Source organism: Solanum dulcamara, chromosome 2 (assembly GCF_947179165.1).
Source record: "Solanum dulcamara chromosome 2, daSolDulc1.2, whole genome shotgun sequence".
NCBI lineage: Eukaryota > Viridiplantae > Streptophyta > Magnoliopsida > Solanales > Solanaceae > Solanum > Solanum dulcamara.
Window position 1 is genome coordinate 38297286 of NC_077238.1, and position 13878 is coordinate 38311163.

The following is a 13878-nucleotide window of genomic DNA, read 5'->3' on the forward strand; positions in this document are numbered from 1 at the left end:
AGGAACATACCTTATTCCTTTGCAAAAAGAACCATTATACCTCCATTCCAAATACCATCTATAATACGTCATACATATTCACCTCATTAGCATCTAAAATCTTATAACAAAGTCAAAAAATAGGAGTTTCTAAGAGAAACTTTGATTTCAAAAAGATGAGGGTATTTTGATCTCAATTCTTTCAGAGTTTCCCATGTCATCTCTTCAACATTGTTATTCCTCCACAACACCTTAACTGATGCCACTTCTTTAGTTTTAAGCTTCTGAACTTGACGATGAAAAAAATCAATTAGTATTTCTTTATAAGATAAATCTTCATTGATTTGGAGATCCTCTATAGGCATAATACGTAAGGGATCTCCCATGTACTCCTGCAACATTGATACATGGAAAACTGGATGGAATGTCTCTAATTTAGAAGGTAAGTCTAAGTTGTATTCCACTTGGCTTATAGGTTGAATATTTTTGTATGGACTGATGTACCTTGGGATAAGCTTTCCTTTCTTGCCAAACCTCATGGCACCTTTCATAGGTAAAAGTTTTAAGAAAACCGAATCGTTAATTGCAAACTCTAAATCTTGGCATCGCACATTCGAATATGATTTTTTCGTACTTTGGGCTGTTTGCAATCTCTCTCAAATCAATTTCATCTTTTCTATTGCTTGGTGAACTAAGTCAAGACTTACCAATTTAGCTTTTCTAACTTCAAACCATTCTATTGGCGATCTATACTTCCTACCATATAAGGCTTCATAAGAGCCATTTTAATACTAGCATGAAAGCTACTATTATATGCAAACTTAATAAGGGGATAATGATCATCCCAACTTCCTCCATGCAAGCTCACAACATATCTTTGAGTATCTAAATAGTGTATTTGGTCTTTCCATATGTTTGTGGATGCAATGCTATAATAAGATTCACCTAAGTACCCAAACCTCTTTGAAAGCATTTCTAGAAGTTAGTTTTCAATTGAGAACCCCTATCTGAAATAAGGGATATTGAAACCCCATGAAGTTGGTCTATCTCTTTGATGTATAGCTTGGCATAATCTTCAGCCGAGTAAGTAGTTCTAACTGGTAGGAAATAGGTTGACTTTGTTAGCTTATCGACAATAACCCACATAAAATCATACTTTCATAAAGTGTGGGGCAAACCTATAATAAATCCATGTTAATTACCTCCCATTTCCACATTGGGAGTTCTATAATCTAGGCTAATCCTCTAAGCTATTATGCTCTATTTTTATTTGCCGACAATTCAGACGTTGATCCACAAATTCTGTGATATTCCTCTTTATGTTATTCCACCAATAGACCTTCTTGAGGTCATGATACATCTCTATTGTCCCAGGTGAATGGAATACCATGAATGATGAACCTCTATCATTATTCTCTATGGAATCTTTCCCACATCTGGAGCACATAATCGACCTTGATACATGAGAACTCCATCTTCTGTAAGTCTCAAAATTAGTTTATTCTATTTGGGGATTCCTTCTTTTAATTCTACTAACACTAGGTCCCTATGTTGTTTTTGCTTCACCCCTTATACAAGTGATGATTATGCTGCATTTTGAATTCTAACTCCTCTATCTCCTGAGTCCACTACTCAAACTCATAAACTAGATAATTGATGCAATTCTCTAGTAATTTCTACCTTTCCAACTTCTAATTGATTTAAACTACCTATAGACTTGTGGCTAAGAGCGTCATCCACAATGCTAGATTTTCTAAGATGGTATAAATTATCAACATCATAGTCTTTCAGCAATTCGAGCCATCTTTTTAGCCTTAAATTCAATTCTCTCTGCTTAAAGATGTATTGGAGACTTTTGTGATCTGTAAATATATCAACGTGCACCCCATACATATAATGATGCCAAATAATCAAAGGATATACAACAGCCACCAACTCAAGATCGTGAGTTGGATAATTCTTCTTGTGTTTCCTTAGCTTTTTTGAGGTATATGCAATTACTTTGTCATGCTGCATCAGAACACAACCTAAACTAATTTTCACATCATTACAGTAGACAACATACCTCTCTGTCCATTCTAGAAGAGTTATGATAGGCACTGATGTAAGCCTATATTTCAACTCTTAGAAACTTTGTTTGCACGCTTCTGACCACTGAAACATATTTGCTTTATGAGTTAACTTTGCCAGTGGTGCTGCAATGGAAGAAAACCCCTCGACAAACCTTCGGTAGTAGCCTGTTAGGCCTAAGAAACTACGAACCTCTATAGGAGTCATGAGCCTTGGCTAACCTTTCACAACTTCATTCTTTTGATTATCAACTTTAATACCTCTATCATAAACTACATGGCCAAGGATGTCCACTGAACTCAACCAAAACTAGCCCCCAGAGAACTTTACGTACAATTAATGATCTCAAAGTTTCATTAATATCGCTCACAGATGGTCCGCATGGTATACCTTGGACCGTGAATATTTTAGACTATTATTTGTAAACATTATCACAAATATATCAAGGAATTACTTGAATACTCGACTCATTAAGTCCATAAAAGCTGTTGGTGCTTTAGTGAGCCCGAGTGACATCACCAAAAAACTCAAAATAACCATACCTTGTTCTGAAGGCCATCTTCAAAATATCACCACCTTGAACTCTTAGTTGGTGGTACCTTGACCTTTAGTCTGGCACCATGTATTTGATCAAATGGATCGTCAATTTTTGGAAGTAGGTATTCTTGATTGTGATTTTTTTCAATTTCTATAATCTACACACATTATTAAGGATCCATCTTTATTACGATCAAATAGGCGCACCCCACGGTGAGGTATAAGGACTAATAAGGCCTTTGTCTAACAAACCTCTCAATTGTTCCTTCAATTCTCATAGCTCGGCAGGACCCATTATGTATGTATGAAGATATCAACTGAGTGTGAGGAAGCACATCAATAGCAAAATCAATTTCTCTCTATAGAGAAATTCCTGGAAGATAATCTAGGAATACATTTGGAAATTTAGTAACTATAGAAATTGACTGAAGAGTCATTAGTCCATCATATGTACCCCTGAATCGAAATAGGTGAAAATGTAGCCCTTTAAAATCATCTTTTATACCCCAAGAGAAGAAATAAGCCTACCCTTGGGTGTGGAAGTATTGACATTCCATTCTAGGACTTTCTAGCCTAGAAAATGAAATATGATAACCTTAGTATGATAATCAATATTGGCATATCATGAGGCTAGACAATCCATACCCATAATAATATCAAAATCAACCATGTCTATCTCAACTTGAACAACCAAAGTATAAAGATTGCAAACTATTACCGTACACTCTCGATAAATCTTTCTAGCTATAATCGACTCACCAATTGGTGTAGATACAACAAATGGGGTAAACAATAATTCTGGTTCTATTCAAAACTCATTAGTAATGAATTGGGTAATATCTGTAAGAGTAGATATGAGATCTACCAATGCATAGACATCATGAGTAAATATGGATCATATACCTATTATAACATCAAGATATGACTCCATGTCCTGACGACTAGCTAAGGCATAAGTGCAATTCTAACAACTGCCTAAATTAGATGCTCCTCCTTGTCCTCTGCCTCTACCTCAACCTATTGAGGCCTGTGAACTAGTCCCTAAGGGGAGAACACTGGATGAAGAAGATACCATTGGCTGTCAAACCCCTTTTTTTGTCGGATGTTTCCAATTTAAGTGGCAATATTGAGAAAGGATTATTTTTATTATTGATTCAGAGTTGCCACTTGGAATTGAGTTTAGGTGTTTCAAGTCACCTATTTTGATCCCGAATAAAAAGCAAATGCCTCTTTATTTTTGTCTGCAAAAATAAAAGATTGGGTAAGAAATTCTGTTGATCGAGAAAAAGGTATTAGGCACCCCTCGAGTTCTCTGGTTCTAGCATGGTCGCTTTTATCGACATACACTTATCTTATACTATTTTGGATATATTATTACAGGCTACATTTGCTCACATTTATTGTTTTTCAAATTTATTGGTCTTAACTGAGTTACATAATTGCATTCTTGGTTTTGATATATAACGGTTTAGAAGCATGACTACTTTGTTCTCTGAAGTGCATCGCAGCTAATACTTTCTATCTACAAATCTTAATTTCAATTAATGAGAGTTAAAAATATTTTTTAATAATTTGATCAAAATGCGTCACCGCGTCCTTGAATTTCGTCCAAGTGTCTCAAAAAAGATGCGCAACCGCATTTTTAATTGAAACAAATAATTTTTATGTGCCTAAAAGTCCGTCTAACGTTAAAAGAAAATATTTGTTCCTAATAAAGAAAATCAAATAAAGTAAAATAAATCTAAACTTCTAGCATACAATAGAAATTTTTGGATCATTTCCACATTTTAAAAATATTTTTTACTCCTATAGTTACCATCAAAATTAAGCATATACATATTGCGATTTCTTTCTAACCCAACAAAATAGTGGTAAATTGCTAAAATAAATCTCATTTTTGTTTGATAAAATAAAATGACAATAATTTGTTTGAGCCTACTAATCACTACTTTATCATTATTCACATCTAAATCAAGACAAGAACACCACCATGAACCATTCATTTTTAAGAAATAAAATCTAACGAAAATAAATGAAAAAAATAATCAACAACTAAAGCTATCTTCATTCATTAAATAAAGACATAAAACAACATTCAAACTCCATAAATAATTTAAAGAGATAAGGTAAAGTTGAACCTCAAATGAAGAAAATAAGTATCGCGAAATTCTGCCCGAAGCTTGACTAGAACACCCACGATCTTTCTTTGTTGTGTGTGAATATTGTGAGGGTCGTTTGTTCTGGATTTTGTTTTTTTTTTGTGTGAGTTTGCCATGTTTTTTTCTTTCTTTTTTTGTAGATTATGAGTCATCCTTTTCTTCTGCAGATGGTAAATTCTCTTTCTTTTTTTTATTGTGAAGGAGTGGTGTAGTATATAAGTGTAAATGTGTGAGAGGTGTGGGAGATGAGTGGAGTGTTGTGGGAATAATGGGGATAGTGTAGATGTAACACCCCCTAAAAATGTTGTATATGTTGTTCCAATTTTCGATGAAAATGATATTGCTTCTGTATTTTGGACATAAATTTTCATAGGATGATCTACATTCGGTGATTAAAATTTCTAAATAATTTCAACATCATTACCTACAACTTTTGTGATTCCATAATTTAAGATTTGGAGGCTAAGTAGGTCAAATAAATTAATCTTTGCAAGACCTGATGATGTGACAAAATAAAGTATTTGTAGAAGAAAAATCATATCTCACTATATAATGCTCCAAATCAGTTGATTCTGAATGAAATAAAAGAATACTTCTAGAGATACAATTCATATGTAGACACCAAATCCTAATTAGGAAGTTATATTGTTCAAAAGTAGCTCCAAAAAAGGATATTTCGTAAAAAGAAGATTCATCTCATCAACCATAGAAGATCTAGATCCATTTGACATCACCCATGACATAAATAGTCCTCCATTTGACATCACCCATGATATCACAATCCTCCATTAAATTTTCAAATATTTTTTATAATTATTTAATTATTGTTAGGTCTACACTTCTTTACTCTTTTTCAAAATATAGTTTTAGTTCTTAATAGTGTAGAAATACTATTCTGATGATTTTGTATACTTCAGGTAGTACACAAAACACTCCATCGAGAAGAAATGACTAGGATTCAAGAGTGTTCATTAAGACCTTTGATTCTGAGTAAAGCTTTGGATTCCAGGTATGTAATGCTTCAATGAGAGTATTTCTTCCACTATCATGCCTAAAGTATTTTGATTATATGATAAATTATATTTATTTTCTTTAAGTTTTACTCTAAGGTATGCGGGTATTAATTCATGGATCCTTTCATCCATAAAGTCCAAATGAATTATCAAAGTCTTCTATTTAATTCAAGTATGAAACTTAATGGGTTTTCATATCATAATTCCAAATGAATAGATTATTAAGTATTTAAAGTTTAATTACCTATATTATATTAGCATATGTAAGGCTTCAATGAGAGTATTCCTTTTACTCTCATGCCTAAAGTATTTTGATTCTATGATAGATTATGTTTATTTTCTTTAAATTTTACTCTAAGGTATGTGAGTATTGATTCATCGATCCTTTTATCCATGAAGCCCAAATGAATTATCAAGGTCTTCTATTTAATTCAGGTATGAAACTTTATGGGTTTTCATATCATGATTTCAAATGCATAGATTATTAAGTATTTGAAGTTTAATTACCTATCTTATATCACCGTATGTAAGGCTTCAATGAGAGTATTCCTTCCACTCTCATGCCTAAAGTATTTTGATTATATGATAAATTATGTTTATTTTCTTTACGCTTTACTCTAATTTATGTGGTTGTTTATCCATGGATTCTCACACCCATGTAGTTCAAAACTCTTTCAACTAAATATCTTGATTTCAAGTAGGATCTTATGGGTAAAATCTTATTTCTACTTAATAGCATAAATCATGATTAAACTAATGATTATTGGTCTATTTTGATGCAAAATGATTTCATATGTATGAATTGATGGTTTCCATGTATTTTCTCTATTTAGATCCTTAAAAGTTCTTAAAATTCATGGTGGGTTATTTAAAATATGATTGTTTTATTAATGAATTTTAAAGTATTTATAAACAATTTTATTTACATACATTTTTAAAATTTGAAGTGATTTGAACTCACCTAGTTTTACAATATTTTCAATAAAGTTTAACTTGAGAGCTTTGGCTCCAAATAAATATTTATGAAAGCAATGTCTATGATCAAAAGGGAGTCTTATGAAATAAAAGAATGATGAAATGCTATGAATGATGGATTCTTTATGCAATAAGGACAATTCTTATGTATTTGAATCATCAAATATTTTAATGAGCTATTCCACCGAATATGATGTTTTAAATTCTCAAGCTATATGTTATGAATATTTTGAAGTATTAAACTATTCCGTGGAATTGACTTAGCAACGAACGGGGCATTGAGGTGGGATTAGGTAAGGGAATCCTAGTAACAACCCTTGTCTCATTAACTATGTACCAACATAGGAGCCCTTGTAGGCTTAGGCTAATGGATCTACGAAAGCCCTTAAAGTTAAAGTTAAATAATGAATATAAAATTGACGGAGTTCTACCCTAGGCAAGTAGACTCCCCGGTCAACGTAGGGGGTTATGCTGGATTTCATATAATAGTTCACATGGTCTTAATGTCGGTTATAGCCAACTTCCCACAAATAAATGTTTCCAATGCTATTTACACAATTACTCATGCATATATATATCCACATATGTATGATTTAAATGATATCTACTTGATGACTCATGTATGCACTCATTTATGTACTTTACCTTATAAATGTCCTAAATATTTTACATTGTATTGCATTCCTACATACTTAGTACATTCAAAGTACTATCGCATACTCTTTTGCGTACATGATATCACCATGTAGGGACCGGTGCTCCTCCTCATTCTCTTCCACGTGGCTAGTTGAGATTTCTTTGAAGGCAACTTTTGGTGAGTTCCCATGTTCCGGAAACAATACTCTTTTATCTTTCTAGCTTATGATATGTTGAGACCTTTAGACACTTACTATGACATTTCTTTCTATTATGATCGAGGGTGAGCTAGGAACTTGTCTTAGCCCCGTTAAATCTAAAAGTTAGAGTATTGTTGGACATATATAATTTGAAGATTTACTATTATGGTTTCCACTTGTTTTTTTATCATTACCTATGAAATGCTAAATGAATGGTAAGAGGCTTGTTTGAGGTAAGTGTGGCGGCTAGGAGGAAAAAATAGGTAAGTCCCAATTTCTTTCCGTAAATTAATTATCCAGTGTATACCATGATGATATGGAGGTATTAAAAGTATAAAATCTTGACTTGGTGCAGCCAAAATGGACAGCAAACAGTCCACACAGTTTCAGCGCGACTAGAGAAGTTCCGAGGCGAGTTTTGGTGAGTTTTGACTAATTTCGGGTAAGTTAAGACTTCTCCTTTAAATTTGGACTTTATGGGGTTGTTATGTAGTGTATTATCTACCTTTTATACTGCTGGAAGTATAAAAAAAGTCGTGTAAATGCTTGACGATAGAAACAATCGAAAGTGAAGTCGTCGTAGTTAAATTATAGACGAAATGGGGTATTGTGCGTGTGGGGTGCTACTGCAGGTGTGTGGTGATGTGTTGCAGGGCCTAAATATATTTTAAAAGGGGTGTGGGTGCTTCTGGTTGCATCCACATGACCCCTCGTTTCATATAATTAAAGGTTTTGTGAAACAAAGACTAGAAACCCTATTTTGGTATTACAGTTTTCAGCAAGTTGGGTGGAGTTTATATTGTGTAATGTTGCCATGTTTTACTTGTATATGAGCTGCAGGTTGTTGTTTTTGGTTGGCTGTAGTAATTAGGTATGTAATTGGGAATTCTTATAGGGCATATTATAGGGGAGATGCTGCCCAATTTCCGGTAACTCTTTAAACGAGTTAAGGAACTAGTCGAAGAGGCGAGCGAGGAAATGAGTTATGTGAATACGAAGGGACAACCGAAGGCGCTAAAAAGTTTAAGGATGTTGATACTCTCCTAGCTTCCATGGAAAATAGGTTTGGAGGACGACAACGTGGACGTGATTAAGAGAAGTCCATACGAGGTACAGATGTTCATTTTGGAGATCCGTCAGCTTAGGTGTTCCTCTCAGCTATGTTGGAAGTGCTCCACTATTCTGGAGCCTAGGTTTTGATACTGGTCATTTGATGTACATATTCATTTATTCAGGGGTACGACGGGGCCCTGTCCCGCCATATGATGCAGTTATTATTCTTAGAGGTCTATAGACATGTATATGTGGGTTATTTATGAGTTTGTTCCGACTGTGCCTATATAGCACGTTGTAAACATTTTTATGATATGACAGCCTCGTCGGCTCGTGTGCCCTTTCATGATATGATACGAATGAAAGAGGCTATATGTATACGAAAAAGTTTTAAACCAATGAGGTTTTTGTGTATAGTATCACATCACACACGGTTCAACTTAAGTGTAGCTGATAGGTATGTATACAAGGGCCTAGGTCAGACCCCAGTCACGGCCTACAGGGTTGGGTCATGACGGAAGTGGTATCAAATTAGTTCGTCCTTGGAATATCTACAGAACGTGTTTAGTAGAGTCTTTTTTATCGGTGTGTTGTGCACCACATCTATAAATAAGAGGCTACAGAATATTTATGATGTTACTTTCTTTCATATCTAGAATCGTGCAATAGAGCTGAGTCGTAGGAAATGAAATCCCTCATACTAACTTGTGATTTCAGCAGAAGGACAATATCGATAGAAGAAAGTAACTGATGATACTGGCAGTTACAAAGCACACAGGTAAGCAAAGGCACGAAAGACAAATGGCAGGTAAGGTATTTCAATACAACTGATATATAAAGTTGTAAAATGAAAGGAAAAGTATACAAGAAAGTGCAACAGGTGCAGTTCGAGGGGACATACGAGGTAAGTCCATTTTCATACTGCTAATGTGGGTACCCTGTGTGGCTGTGATACGATACGATACAATATATATATATATATATATATATATATATATATATATATATATATATATATATATATATATATATATGTATGCCCTGTGAGGCATTGTTGGTATTTTCTATGTGCAGGTGTTGAGATAGTAAGATAGACAGAGGAAACTCTACCCAAATTTTCTTAGACATAAAAAGAGAATGAGATACAGGGCTGTAGTATGTATTGAAAGGTTGTGCTTACAACAATGATGAGATTTGACTAAACGAATATGGCTGACCTCGAGAAATAAGTTAATTGCTGAATTAATGGCAATAAAAACTAAAAGGTCGATACTGGTATAGTAGAACGAAGTTGGAAAGGACCTATAAGCCAAAGAAGATAACTTAGAGAAGACTGATAGATCGGGATAAAATGATATAGTAAGGAATCACCTGAATTGATACATAGGGATAAACTATGACAAGTTATAGTTGAAAGAAGTAACATTATGATTACAACAAGAGTACAAGGGAAAAAGGATTATGACGGAAGTGAAGTTTTAAAAAGACAGCTTGTGAAACATTAAGGATAAGACTAACTAAGAAGGGTAAGTAGCCCATAGTAAGAATCGTGAAGAAGGTCAAGCAGTGTTATACTATGGGACTGAATGTGAACAAGGTACCATGTGAATATAACAAAAACTGTTATGAGAATAAGTAAAGCTTAGTAAGGAAATAACTAGAAGGTATGACATGGTCTATGCGAATGGAATGTAAAGATAGGTGTGAAACGGAAAAGCAAGCTATGGAACAAATAAGGAAGATTTATCAAGTTCTGTAAGGAAAGTTTCGAATAAAGGTTGTGTGATGATGAAAAGGGTAGCTAGTGCAAGGAAATAAAGAGTAATATGGAATTCCTCGCACCCAACCAAAAATGGATATGAGCTGGAGGAATAATAGAGAAGTTCTAATATAGGCATTCAAGATAGATGTGATTAATTAAGTATGAGTATCGAACAAAAAGGGAAATAAATAGTTACGAACTGAAGGTATAGTATGATAAAAAGGTGATAAGACAAGGCACTACTACAATGAAGTTGATATGGTTTTACGCAGGATTAGAAGTGAGACTTAAGCACACGACAAAGGTGAAAGCTTAGAAGGCATAAAGAAGTATTGTGTATACGTGACTCCACCTTGATGATTAGTGAGATCCTGCAAGGAGAGGGAATGGCGATTGGTAGGACAACTGTTGCATTACGAGGTTATTAAAAGAATAAGTGGTATCCACTGGAATAAGGTTAGTCTAATGACGGAGCTTGAAACACGAATCATCAAAGTATAAGTACTCTCGAGTGGAGAATTTGAACCAATTACGAGCCGCACTAATTACTGATTAGGATGAATGGAATATGGCTTTGAATACACAGCTACATTATGGATATTACTCAAGTATCAACCATTAGATGAGATTTTATATGATACATTGTGAATATTAAAGCACCTTATGGTTGTGCTAGGGTTTCCTATAAAGGCAACCTAACGTATGGATGATTTAACAGAAAATATAAGTATGGTGCGGCACGTTAAATATGTTGGAGTAGAATCATTCGCGTATGAATAGTTGAAACTAAACAGAGGATGACATGGGTACACCCTAAAAGGGGCAAAAGTGGACGAGAGAAGTACAAGCGTAAGAGAAAATCAACTGACGCTATCGTATATAAATGGGAATGCTTAAACTTCAAATGAGACCCTATAAGGGATGGACGCAATTATACCCGCACTAGTGCACCGAATTCCGTCAAAACTCTGAAGTTAAGCGTGTTTGGGTAAGAGTAGCACTAGGATGGGTGACCCCCCGGGAAGTGAAAAAGGCAACGAAAAAAGAATGACAAAAAAAGATTGTAAGTGCGTGTTAGTACAATGACATATGTAGAACTGGGTAAGCCAACAACAGAAAAGATTATGACTATAATGGAATGCACCTCGTGCAAATGGCACAAGAATAATTGTGCAGCCTACAAGCATTGACATACTAAGAGTAAGAGCAAGTGATTACTTGATAAAAAGAAGTCAGTAATAGCAATGTGATTGCCATACTTAGAATTTATGCAAGAAAAGTGTATGATGGTTAGCGGCAGAACTATTAAGATCTAATCGGTATTAAGGACAAAAGCCATGGTAGAGCCCTAACCTCGACTGAAGGAGGTATGCCGCTAGTATAGTGACGTTAAGGCATTTCCTGAATTACTCTAAGTACCTACACACATTTGTGTAAGAATTACAACATAATGTATGGTAATAAAACCGGAAAGAAGATCTGAGTAAAAGTGCAGGATAGTATACCTAAAGTGTTACAAGTTGGATTAAGAGGAGTTGTATAATATCTTAAACGAAGTGGAGCATCAGAGGCTTGACAGTCTGTTACGGGGATGGGAATCCCGACTCGGAAATGGAAGGCAACTAAGGTATATTATAGTGCAAGCTGACCTCGCACACTATGGAAGTATAAGTTTATATGGGTTATGATAGATAAAGTTGCCTATGAGTAGGACCTACTGTCCAATTTGAAATAATACATTCAGTTTTCATAGATTAATGCTCCGCAAGAATATAAACGACCCTCCTAGAATATTTCCCGTGGAGGAGGTCTACGTAATAGGGAGTTATCCTACGAGGGGCAACCTATTGCTATCCTGGATCGGTAGATTAAAAGGGTTGCAAACTAAGAACGTAGCTTTTGTCAAGGTGCTGTGGCAGAATAAGAATCATGAAGAAATAACCTGGAAAGCTGAAGAAGACATGAACCACAAATATCCGTACCTATTCCTGATGTCTACAGGTAACCCCCACTCCTGGAACTCGTATATTAATTACTTGAATGAAAATGTATGTTATTGCAATAGAAAGGAATCTCCCTACAGTTTGTATAAAGTCTTAAGGGAAGTTTTATTCAACATTCGGGGATGAATGTTCTAAAGGGGGGAAGGATGTTACACCCCACACTCCTGAGTTTGGAAGGTCTCTTAAGTTCCTTAGACATTATCATGTGAGCCGGATAAGCTATGACATTATCAAATGACGCTAAAGAAAGGAGAATGTGATACCCCATAGTAGAGAAGGTTGGAAATAGAGTCATAAGAATTCAGAAGGAATTGGAGGCCAAGAAATGAATCGTGGGACTTGATTTACTTATGTAAGCTAATTTAGAAGCCTTATACACTTGAGTTACTTAAATACATATCAAGCTTACGTAGCATGGATTACACGGGTTCTTAAAATAAGACGAGAGTATGAACCCACAAGGAAGGGGGAAAAGACAACACGTGGCAACCAATGGAGGAGTGACACGTGGAAGCACCTCAAGCAAGCAAGTGACCCACCTGCTTGGGGTCAAGTAAGTGACCCACCTTCTTGGGGGAGGTGGACCCCACGCCACGTGGCAGCCCCTAGTTGGCAGCATGATACGGTGGCCAATCATGGCTTGACATGTGTAACCCTAAGGGGATGAAACATGTCACCTACAAAGAATCTTATATATACATGTTAAAATGACTCTTAGATTCAGTTAATTATCCAAAAACCTGCAGCAAATCACCAAAAAATTCAGCAGCACAAAGAAATGAAAACCCTAAGCTAAGAGAGAAAAGTGTGGCGGCTAGGAGGAAAAAATAGGTAAGTCCCAATTTCGTTACATAAATTAATTATCCAGAATATACCACGATGATATGGAGGTATTAGAAGTATAAAATCATGACTTTGTGCAGCCAAAACGGACAGCAAACAGTCCACACAGTTTCAGCGCGACTAGAGAAGTTCCGAGGCCAGTTTTGGTGAGTTTTGGCTAATTTCGGGTAAGGTAAGACCTCTACTTTAAATTTTGACTTTATGGGGTTGGTATGTAGTGTATTATATAACTTATATACTGCTGTAAGTATAAAAAAAGTCGTGGAAATGCTTGACGATAGAAACAATCGAAAGTGAAGTCGTCGTAGTTAAATTGTAGACGAAATGGGGTGTTGTGCATGTGGGGTGCTGCTTCAGGTGTGTGGTGATATGTTGCAGGGACTAAATGTATTTTAAAAGGGGTGTGGGTGCTTCTTTTTGCAGCCACATGACCCCTCATTTCGTATAATTAAAGGTTTTGCGAAACAAAGACTAGAAACCCTATTTTGGTATTACAATTTTCAGCAAGTTGGGTGGAGTTTATATTGTGTAATGTTGCCATGTTTTACTTATATATGAGCTGCAGGTTGTTATTTTTGGTTGGCTGTAGTAATTAGGTATGTAATTGGAAATTCGTATAGGGCATATTATAGGGGAGATGTTGCCCAA